The sequence below is a fragment of the Armigeres subalbatus genome, unplaced genomic scaffold (genome assembly GCF_024139115.2).
Source record: "Armigeres subalbatus isolate Guangzhou_Male unplaced genomic scaffold, GZ_Asu_2 Contig156, whole genome shotgun sequence".
NCBI lineage: Eukaryota > Metazoa > Arthropoda > Insecta > Diptera > Culicidae > Armigeres > Armigeres subalbatus.
The window spans coordinates 77856-90312 of record NW_026942351.1 but is presented as its reverse complement, the minus strand read 5'-3'; the positions used below and the strand labels follow the sequence as shown (position 1 = coordinate 90312).

General features: G+C 38.8%; 1 pseudogene; it reads right to left on the bottom strand.

Moving 5' to 3' along the window:
• Positions 1-6099, bottom strand: part of LOC134203000 (ubiquitin-conjugating enzyme E2 R2-like) — a 20074-nt pseudogene extending 13975 nt beyond the window's left edge.
• Between the last annotated feature and the right edge of the window lie 6358 nt (positions 6100-12457).

The following is a 12457-nucleotide window of genomic DNA, read 5'->3' as shown; positions in this document are numbered from 1 at the left end:
AGAATTCCACCAACGGACCGTTCAGGAATGTGAGATTCTAAGTCCTATGATACTCGCAAGATTCTGAATTTGGTTGAGGATATTGGTTATCTAAGATCCGTATTTCTGCGAAGAATAACAACAGAAATTTGACTCAAGACGAAGTTTCTTTATATACCAAAGATTATCTCTTGGCATCTGTCTGGCCGAGCGACGTTCACCGATGAGTGGTTGCTGTAGATAGTTTCCACTGGGGCGTCTTCATTGATTTTATGCAAAAGACACCATTTTATACAAAAGAGGTTGATCCGACTATCCGAAATAAACTTACTTCAAAGTGCAAAACTCAATCACAAATAGCGAATTTGATAGGTCAAACGCCGATGCCCCGAAACATTAGCATTAGCATTGTTACGGTGTAATTCATGTGGACACTAGTGATCTCATGTTTTACTTTTGAGATCCTTATTTAGATAGAGAAGATCAAGAAGAGGAGTGGTCCTTGATTCCAGTCTTAAGCAAAAAACAAAAGCATGAGGATTACTACTCCTGGTCACGCCCATCTTCACCGTAACTGGAAGGAAGAGGAAGTGTTGATGTGGTACTTATACGATAACCGACTTAGCGACACCCTCAAATGCCACGGAGTTGGATAATGAGGAAGGTATTCTTGGGTCAGGATTTCCTGTGGCTGGCAACCGTGGTAGATCTTACCCCTAACACGCCATGTAAAGGACCCAGCGTTACGGTCCACAACGTGCCACCGAAACGTTCATTTTCGCCATTAACCTTTCTTTTCAGAAACTGGTCCTGCAAAGAACCACTTTCTTTCTCCAATGCCTTACCCAACTCAACAATAATTTGAATTTCAGCGACCACTGGCGTGCGGATCCAATAACTATTTTATAGTCACCCTTTCTTCATAAGAATACTGGTTCGTTTAGGTTGAATGATCTGCACTGCATTAACACACAAGGACCACCACCAATCGATGGATTTCCGTTGAAAATGTTTCCAGCGCCTTCGTGATGCTTCCGCTCGATAATAATAGTTAAAATAGTTAAAATCGGTATTTTCATACGAATACAAAGAAGCGTTAGCTCGTCCTTGATCGAATCGAGAAAAATCCATCGAGAAAACGGCTGAGATATTGAGTTCAAAGTCTATCATATTTTCGTGACGGTCCCGATTTCGCAATCGTAAAGTGTCCCCAATATAGAAAAGACAGACGTAGTTCTACGTCAAAAGGTTGGTTTTTATATAAGATTTGTGGGGGGCCGAGGCCACGCTAGTCGCCCTGAACATTGAGCACCGTCAGGTCCTCTTCAACGCAAAACCATCGTGTACGCGGCCTTCCACGGACTTGCAGCCTCTTCCGGATTCTCACTAAATATTATCTTCGATTGACGATCTTCCACCATACGAACAACGTGTCCAGCCCATGATTCATGCACGCCGACAGATACCGTTTTCCTGTATATCGGCGAATATTGTCCGCACACTTTACGCTCAAATCTCCGAAAGCTCTTCAATAAACCTCCTTTAACGTCCATGTTTCGCGGCGCATAAAGCCACCGGAAGAATCAGAGTGTATACAGCGCAAAATTTGTCTTCGTTTGCAGACTACGGAACGCTGGTTACGTAATAAGCCCTATTTGCATGCAATACCTTCACCTCGGGTAACATCATTATCGCACGTCACTAATGTTCCAAGATACCAAATTCTTCTACCACTACATTTTCACCATTCGCACCATTTCACCACCACCACCACTAATGAACCCACGTTGATTACCAGCGCCATATACTTCATTTTACCTTGATCGTGAGTCCAATCCTTACTGTCTCCTTCTTAAAGACAAAACTCCTCTGCGGAACGACGATCAATCCCGATAATATCGATATCGTCCGCAAGTCCCAGGAGCATATGCGATCTTGTGATAATGGTACCGCCTTTGCACACCAGCTCTCCTAATCGCTCCTCGAGCGCTGTTTGAACAGTAGATTCGAGAGTGCATCACGTTGTTTTAATCCATCTATGGTAACGAATGATGTTAATATTCATCGCTTCCTTACATGATTTCGATCCAACGTTATACGAATCAGCCGTATAGGTTTCGCTGGAAAATCATGTTCAAGCATAATTGCCATAATTCATTTCATTTCACTGAATCTACGCGCAAAATCAATCAACAGATGATGTCTGCAAGTTTACTCTCAATTTATCAATATATATTTATTGTACATGTTATTATATGTATATATTTATTCGTCATATTATCTATCTAGTGTAGGCACTCCACGCTTTTCCATCGTCGCTAATATTTATTCTGTTCACCGATGCCATCCCTTCCACTATTCACAAAGTTTCGAAGTGTTGCTTCACCTGGCAACAACTTCGGTTCTTCTCGTCTGTCTGTCGTCCGTCCTGTTCGCCTCTTTGCAGTACCTACCACTTCTCGTGCTTTTGCTCACCGCTCCATGGATCGACTCCAGATCGTTAATGTTGTTGCTAATGTTGATTGCACTTATCCGTTCGTCGAGCTTCTGGCGGTACTCAGCCGATACTCCTTCCACAATCGCTATATATTGTAACGCATCGTTTGCTGTGCTCTTTCGTTCGTTACAGTTTAACCCGTAGATCGAATTTTACCAACGAGGTAGTGATCAGAGTCAATGTTCGGTCCTCTGATATCCGCATCGAGAACATCCGAGAAATGGCGCCCATTCACCAGAACATGGTCTATCTAGTTGCAAGTTTCACCATTTGGATTCTCCGTTTTCGGATGTTCTTTGCAAAGTAAATCTACCGATGGCCATTCCTCTGGCAGCCGAAATTTACTAGTAGCATGCCGTTGTCATTGGTAGCGTGAAAGCTCTCCTACCGATTATAAGACGGAAACAGTCCTCTCACCGACCTCCAGACTTTATCAAGACATTCATAAAACGTGTCCTTCGCGTCGTCGGATTTATCGTTTGTCGGTGCGTAAACGTTGATTAGAGCAATTGAAGAATTGCCCCGTATCCTCAACACACAGATTCGTTCGCTAATGGGTTTCCACCGCATCATTCGCTTCATCTGCTTGCCCATCACTACTAAACCAACTGCATGCTCTGCTTTTTCGCCGCCGCTTGATAGATGTTATACTTAATGCAGTGTTGGTCGTGGGTTCGACTCGAATTCGTTCTCCGGATCTAGGCCATCGGACTTCTTGAACAGCGGCCACGTTCCTCCAACTATTTAGTTCACAAGCCAGAAGGCTCACTCGTCCAAGTTCATTTAGGGTCCTGACATTCCAGGTTCGGAGTTTCCAATGATAGTCCTTATTTCCCTCAAATTATGAAATCTTCTTTATGAATTATAGGAAATTTCTTCTCCTTGTATTCTGGGAATCTCTTCGACTGGACGCCTAAAAGTTCTTCTATAAGAATTCCTGTGAAATTGCGGGGTTGGTTTATACTCCCAGTTTTTTAATTCTCCAGTTCCTCATCTATGAGTTTTGGATTTATCCAGAATTATGAGGAATAGATAATACTGTCCCAGAATTTCTGGATGTGAAACTCCTGAAAATTTCCTTCATCAGAGCAGGAATTCTCTCATATGATCTTTTTGTTGGCAAATTCTATCGCACTTGGTGTTTATCAAGCACTTCTCAGTTTTTAACAAGGTTCCTAAATATTTTCACTTTTCGCATAACATAACTAACACGATGATGCTCTGGGCGTATGGAGGTACAACAAACTTACACCGTACCATGAAATGGATCTGTCACCTTCCACTTGGCCTTGCTAAGAGAGGCATAATTCAGGATTTTTGATGCTTTTCGCTGCTTATACAAACCCTCCCCCTCCTCCGACGAACTGTTAAAGAAATTCATAAGAATTCCTGGATAACATTTTTCCAGAAATCACCTGTCGATGACACGTAAGATGATTCAGCAGAATTTTAATTTTTTATCTTAGTTTGGAGCTTTTCAAACTACATATAAGTGAGTTTGAGGAGGTAACAGAGAGTATTCGTCTAGATCAAATAGATTAATTATAACGATCGTTGACAATAATTTCTTGGCCAAGTAGGGTAAAGTACCCAATAGTGGACCCCCATCAATAGTGGACCTCCAGCTATTTTTGCATTATTACAGCACAATGTATACATTTTTATGAAATTCATCGAGAGAACCTACCAGGATTGAACTTATCATTTAGTATTCAGAATAATCATTCAGAGGAATTGAAAGTGTTGTATGGTGACTTCAGCGCTGATTCCTCTACAACTTGTCTAGAGTATATTGCTATATGTCTAATATTCAAGCGTGAAACGCTAGGATCACTCAATATACTAAATAATAAAGTGTTATTATCATTTAGTATATTAAATGATCTAGCGTTTCCGCGTAAATATTAGACGACATGCTTAAGACAAAGTTGTAAGAATCAGCATGTATACAACACTAATAATTTTAAAAAATGATAATGAAATGATAAGTTCAATCCCTGGAACCTACCTTACGTCCTATGATTTGATTCGCATTGGAAATGCTATAGGAAGTAACATAGATTATTTTTACAATTCTATAAATAATAAACACAAGAGTGTCCATTATAGGAATATTTTGGGGGTCCATAAAGGAACAAGAACGTCCTGAAACGAAACATGAAAATCAAATGAAGTGTCGACTATAGGAAGCAATTTCTATTATGGACCCCAGAGTCTACTTAGGGCAATTCAATCAAACTTGAACTTGTTAATTTCCTAATAACGTCGTATATTTGAGTGTTTATGTAGTTATCGTGAAGAGGAGATGGAAAACTTCTACTCCTTATGACAGGAAGAGCGAAATTCCGCAACTAGGGGTTCCACTATTGGGCATTTTACCCTAAATCAAAATTATTTGAAGCTCTGAAGACTTTATGAAGACTTCATAAAGAAAACTTTCATATACCGTCAGTGGGGGTGAGATTGGGCTAAAAAGAAAAATATCCAATAATAATAAGAATGTGAGTAAGAAGAATGCATTATATACTCAATTGTCTATTCGCGCTAATGCGTTACTGGAGATTGCTTAATCTAAAATAAACTGATTGAAACCCCTAGCGTGTTTGTGCCAATTCTTCAAAAAAATAAAATAAAAAATTGGCCATTATTAAATTATATTTTTAAAGTTTGCTTATTTGCTGTAACGCGTGAGAACTGAACACATATTTTCCAATACATGTTTCTTGAACCGAAATAGTTGCGGTTTTACTTATCTTGTCTTCAGTCGATCTCGAGTAGCGGTTGAAACTGAAATTTCCACACCGGGCCGGGTGCGAGAGTTCGGCTGGTGGCCGGTGCTGGGAATTTGGTTTCATCGTACCACTGCTCTGATCGAACGAGGTCCTTCGTAACTAGGGAAAAGCACCTGTCGCGTACTGGGATCGTGGGATTAAAGCCCACCGAAAGGGCAGTTCCCTCCAATACCTTTTCCGAACTAAATCTATCACATGTTGTGCATGCATAATCGAGTTTCAGACATATCTTGTCTTGCCCACCTTCCACAAAATTACTCGAAATGCCGCTTTCACTTCGAATCGATTACGTTTTTACTTACCTGGGGTTCTTGCTGCTAGGTTTCGTTTTGGATTTGATGCAATATTCTTCTAATGTGGTAGGTCGATGATACCTTCTTTTCTGCCTCAGCCTTAGCGGCGGCTTGTTTCCTAAAATAATTATCAACATGTTAATAAAACTCTGTTTTGGAGATCTCGGAAGATTTGCATACCTAATTATATTGGGTACTCATTGTCTTTGCCCTGCAGTCCCGCCATCTCCGGTACATGACCGAGGCATCTACATTAGCTGGAGAGAGGTGTTTGGCTCGTTGAGGTAGATCACGGAGAGCAGGATGGTTCTAACGTTTTGAGTGGGTTCCACCTTTCAAAGGTAGTTCGCCGCTTTGCGGATCATCGACCGGCGGATGTAGGATGAGATGCAGAGGTCACCATTCTGGGTCGAATGCAGAACATGAGATTCATATGGTGACAGAATAAAGATTATAATTCATATACATTCGGATGCCATACTTTCGTCAAAAAACGTATTGATGGAGAGATACGGATAATCGGAAATTTCATGTGAGCCTGCGAAAAGACAAGAAAAATAATGATTAATACTTATTCTGTTTAACAACAAATCCATGGAAAAGAACAGAACATAAACTTGCTCAGATTTCTTGTTTCATATGGGAAAATATCAGACACGATTTTTATTCCGCAAAAGCACCATACATGTCTAATTTTGCATCAATGTGTCTTCTTCTTTTTAGTGGCTCTACATTCCAACTGGAATTTGCCTGCTTTTCAACCTAGTATTCTATTAGTATTTCTCAACCATTAATTGAAAGCTTTCTTAGCCCGCCTTGCATAAGTATGAATCTTGTGTGCAAACAATGGATACACTATTCCCAGGGTGTCGAGAAAGTTTCAAACCCGACACATCCTTAGGGCCCTCCTTAGCCGTGCGGTAAGATGCGCGGCACAAAGCAAGACCATGCTGAGGGGCTGGGTTCGATTCGGTGCGGTCTGAACAATTTTCGATTGAAATTGTCTCGACTTGGGCATAAAAGTATCATCGTGTTAGCCTCATGATATACGAATGCAGAAATGGTAACTTGGCTTAGAAACATCGCGTTAATAACTGAATTGCTAATTGAACCTAAGCTGCGAGGCGGCAGTCCCAGTGGGGATGCAATGCCAATGAAGAAGAAAGAAAAGAAGAAAAACATCCTAGACCGGATCGAGAATGAACTCGCCATCTCCGGATTGCTCCTGCTTTTGCTCGCATGATACGAATAGGTTCAAGGAAAACATCGAATCATCCGCAACAACATTATATTAAGGACTTCCGGCAGTAATAACGAGTCGTGGGCTGCTGCGTCGTGACTAAAATCACAAATACTTTACTTCTTCTAAAGCTTTTTAGGAAAGGGAAATTGCCACAATTGCGTCCAATGACAAGAACCTGTCTCTTCACCAGCTCAGCATAATCTAATCTTCAGTTCATGATATGGACGGATTGGCCATGACGAAAGAGTTCTTCCACATAGTCTTCATTATCTGAATCAATATTTGGACAATTCACTCATTTCAGCGAATGATACTACTACAGCTCAGGTGATTGTAGAATGCGGAATGACGATTCGATTCGTAAGAATCGGACAACTAATTGATTACAAAGTGTTTCGTGTTGTAGAGATGATGCAACTTCATTGGAATGTTTCATGGAAGGCTTTATTGGATACCAAATGGAGGACCATTTGAATATTGACACCTTTTCAGTTTTTACTTGATCGACTGATTGGTGACCGGAAGAACTACGATACTAGTTCGGGTTTAATGCGAATATCTTGTTCAATTTGCAAACTTGCAAAAACATTATCTCTATTGATTTCAAAAGTTGCCCAATTTACCAAGAAAGAACGAACGTAACCAAAACTTTCAGTCTTTAGGAATTCAAGTTGCTTTGCCGAAATGGCGAAATTCAGGTTGATTTGCCGAAATGGTCGTTTGACCGAATAAGTCAGCCGGCTGAAAATGGCGTTTGATCGTAATGGTTGTTTAAAAAGGCCCATTTGGCTGAATGGATCATGCCTTTCAGCCAGACGGCCATTTCGGTCAAATGACCTTTGCCTAAAGGACCATTCGGTGTACGATATTTTCGTCAAATGACCATTTTGGCCAAACGACTTTCTCGTCGTATGTCTAATTTCGACATTTTCGGCCAGATGGGTTTTGGTCTAATGATTTATTCGACCAAATACTTTTGGACAAATACCCTTCCCATCGTTTGTGAATTCGGCGAAAAGCCTTTGTTGTCGAATGCCGCTTGGCAGAATAACACAGTAAGCTCCATTAGAATTAAACTGAACGTTTCAAAACGATTGTTGGGTCAAAAATGGTTTAACCAAAATTTAATTTGGGTGAAAGCAATATACAGCTGAAAGGACAATCAGCCCATCTAGTTATGTGCTAACAAAAATGTTTGCCCTAGTAGGCTGAAACTGCTGTGGAATGTGGTTCCTGCAAATAATCATTTAGTCGAAAATTGTTGCCGAAATTGTTTTGAGAAAGAGACTTTTGCACGAAAGACCTTTGCAAAACACTCGACTCGGAGGTTGAGGTTTGAGTCTCTCAAGACACGTGGATTCTTTTCGTAAATTTAATATCAATTTGTTCTTTCAGTATATGCTGTACATATGCACAGCCAAGATATTTAACAAAAAATATTTCAGCAGCCAGGTTGCCGAATAATATAGAAATCTGTGCTCTATCTGCCAAACGACCATTTCGGCCAATTGATCTATTCAGCCAACGTTTTTTTTCAGCCGAAGGAATTGTTCAGTATGTACCTGTACCTTTCGACCATACATTTTCGTGAAAATCTTTGCTTCGCAAAACGGTTTGTTCGTCAAAGGACATATTCGGCCAAATGACTCTTCTCCGTTCAAATATTCTATTTGTTGAGCCTCCTTCAGGCCTCAGTAGGTCTTCCACTATAACTTCACGGACTGTACTGCATGGGTTTCTTCCTGGATGGAATGCCGAAAGGACTTCTGTTGCCCTCAGTAAATGAAAACTGGAACACTTTACTGTCACTAAATATCTATTCGGATGATATTCTACTCTTCCACAATTCAAAACTAAAACATTCGATGCAGACACTGCTTTTATGGTAAAGTTAATGTTCTAGAAGTTAATTATTGAACAGGAATACGCGCTGGCTGTTGCTAGATTTTGCAGCCATGTAATAACGACGTGCGTGCTGCGATGTGCTGCTCCCTGGTTTCGACTTTTCGTTTCAATGAGAAAACCAATCATTTTTCGGGCCATTCATTGTTTATTGTTGAGAATCATCTTTCACCTTTTAATATTGTCTCTAGAATTATCCTTGGAAGATGAACGAATCTTGCCCATTAGATGAAAATCCTTTTCGTTTCATCATTTTATCACTCACTCACTTTTCGGAGAATTAGCGCAAAACAATTACAAAATTGTATGGCCGCCGAGTTCGAACCTAGAATAGTAACAATAATAGCCGTAGGGATGCTAGCTGTAGCCCCACCAGGCGTTAATGAATAAAGCTTCCAGTGAATGATTAAAAATGTTATGATTAAATCATTCAACTTTATGATTAAATATTAGAATAATAGTTTATTCGTTTTCAATGATTAATGATTATGATTAAAGATTAAATTATTTTTGACAATGATTAACGATTATGATTAATAGATAAAACGTTTGAAGTGTGATTAACGATTACCAATCATGAATAAATGTTGACACAATATGTGTATGATTAATGATTAATGATTATGAATAATCAAATTGAATAATTTGCATAGTGATCAAAAAGCAAGTAACCTTTATTTCAATGGGTTATTAAAGCTTTAAAATTATATGATTATGATTAAATATTAATGAATAAAAGCGATGTATGCAATGATTAAAATTGATGATTAATGAATAAACTCAAAATATTTATGAATATGTTTAGTGATTAATGATTAAATGTAAAATTGTATGATTAAAGATTAGTGATTAATGATTAAATCTATTTTTTGTATGATTATGATTAATGAATAATAGTTAAAACACCCATTATTCATTAATCATGATTAAATCTATGATTAATCACTAATGCTCTGAGCCACCACGATATCTGTATAAGCAATAAGTTATTTGTTCCTAACTACCATTTGTATTGATGATACCACGAGAAGACTTGTATATGAGAGAGAGCAAACCAACGTTTGTCGGTAATCCATTTGAGAGAAAATGGTTATCATTCTCAGGCTGTTTTCTTTCCGAAAAGCAATTTCTCCCGAAAATGTTCGTGAGGGCATCCTGCTCTGAGTTAATAGAGCCATTACGAACTTGGTTCCGTTGCTGTCTTCTCTGATGGTTTTACGATATCGCATATCCGGTGAACAAGATTGGTTCCGATGTTGTTCATTGTGGTTTTACAAATACGCAGCGTTATCAGTAAGCAGGTAACGCTTCGTTCTGAACATTATTTCAACGAGAAATTCTTTGGGTTTCAACGGTAAATCCTTCGAATTTGCACTCGAAGTTCTTCTTAGTTTTTCGAGTAAATCATTGGAATTTTCACGAAAAATTGGTGGATTTTCTCGCGATGAGTTGGAATCCTATCGAGAAGTTTTGCGTACTTCTTTGAATTTAAATCGGCGTGACATTTTAGATCAGCGGCGTGACAAATATGAAAACGGCGGCGTGCCGATGAAAAATTGTCGGCGGCGGCGGCGTGGCGTGGCGCGCACAGATCTATCCGTGACTCGCCCGATGTAAAAGCAACACCTTTAAAAAGCACGCTTGTAGTTCTAAAAGCGGCGGGACTCGTAAGTGAACGGACCATGCGGATCTGGAGGTTAGAAGAAAGGATCTCATATATATTCCTTATTCTGGTCAATTGGCCTACAAGAAAATGAAGATCACATTCATTCTTATAGCGACACACACCTGTTGCCAAAAGGAAACTCATTCGCCTTTGCGTTACTTCGGCTTCTGAAGAAGAGACAGAAATCTGATTTCCTTACTTCGTGAAAATGCCTTTTTAAAGAATGAATTGTCTGTGTCTGTGTGGCTTGACTCAACACAAGAACACAGTGAACAAGCGACAAACACAGACAACCTCAGCATACGAATGCCAGCATACTTCACATTCAAAAACAATAGTGTAGAGCCTACAGACAGACACAAACCATCACAACACAGTTCGATACAAACAGAATAGAAGTGGTGCCAAAAAGTACTACAGTTCCTGGTGTCCGATAAATCAAATTCCAGCCCCTACCGAACATTAGAGGGGCGATGTAAGTAAAATTTACATAAAGTTGTGACAAAACGTTCTATGCTAAGACAATGTAACAATAAAACGGGACTTTAAGTAGTAAGTAATCCTGAACATACACAACATACATAAAACCATTACCAGTCCTTGATAAAGGTACAATATGTAACCGAAACGTCGGATAAAATTGTTAAACCGTTTTGAGCATAAGAAGACTGAAAGCCACCTCAAATAAATCAAAATTTGTATCAGTTTGCAATACGTTTTGCCTTTCTATAATAGAATGCCGTCAGGTACCGTTTCTATAATAGGTACCTATAATAGGTACCGTTTTGCCTTTCTATAATAGGTAGAGAGAGATGATCATTGAGTTAGAAGATGATCATTTGATGTATCAGATCAAAAGTGCCAAAATTTTTTTATGAAACAACAATATTCTCCGTTTAAGTAATTTACCTGTCGATTATAATCATGAAATGTATTTTGTGAAGAGAGAGATAGTCATAAATGACACTATTTTCGTTTCAAATATTGTCTTCGTAGACTTCTTTACGTAGTAAATTCAACATGCATACAAACACTATAACCTAGTGCAGAGGTTCCCAAACTGTGGGTCGCTGTTCAGTGGTGGGTCGCGAAGACAAATCTTAATTCTTAATTTTTGTTGCTATTTGACCCACAAATCTATTCCATATTCTGAATTAGGGTCTAGTAATGATTGGTTGATTAAAAGAGCAATACGTAACTTCTAGTTTTTTAAATTTTCACCTGATTGATTTTTCGGAAAATTAGTGAAACGAAATGATTTTGCATGAAAAACACAAGTGCGATGCTTTCCTTTAAAATTGTAAACGAGCTTGCTCACGCGGGAGAACTTGATGAATAAAATTTGGAATGATTTTACCAGTAACACTTGGTCGGGGTTCTGCCAATTCGCAGCAAGATCCAATGGAAAAACAATCAGTTTTACGCAGAAATATGCGTTCAAGCAGTTCAAACTAGTAGCAGTTAAAAATATTCACAAACCGTTTCGAACATATTCCAGCTTAATAAATGAGGGTAGAGAGAAAAATATAATTATATTTAAATATATTCTCGTGTTCTTTTTACAAGCATGATCCCGGGACAGTGAAAAAGCCGCTTGGTGCAGTTTAGCCAACAATTGAGCGATGAACTCATTAGCTATTACGAAAAATCACTTAAATAAAGATTAAAAAAAAAAGGTTTGGCCAACACAGAATAGTTTTCAATTTTAAACAACAATTTTGCAGCCAGCTCCACGACATTGTGAGCAACAATGGATATAGCTACGAACTTTTTTCTACAACCTCTGATGTAAAAATACCTTTTTTATTATTGAAAATCTTGTTAATGATTGCTAAACATCGAATCATTTCCACTTGCAAAGTTTTTAAATCTACAATACATCCCTCTGTTGAAAAAGCTGAAAAACAATATTACCATTTATAAAATAAGACTGTTTCCAGAGGTCGAATTTCGAAATCATAAAAAAAACACATTATGAACGTTAATGGACAGATAGGCAACGAGCGTAGTAACAAATTTCAATATATTTTTGCGATTTTAAGTTTGACGTAAGATGCAGAGGAATACTTTTGAAGCTTCGATAAA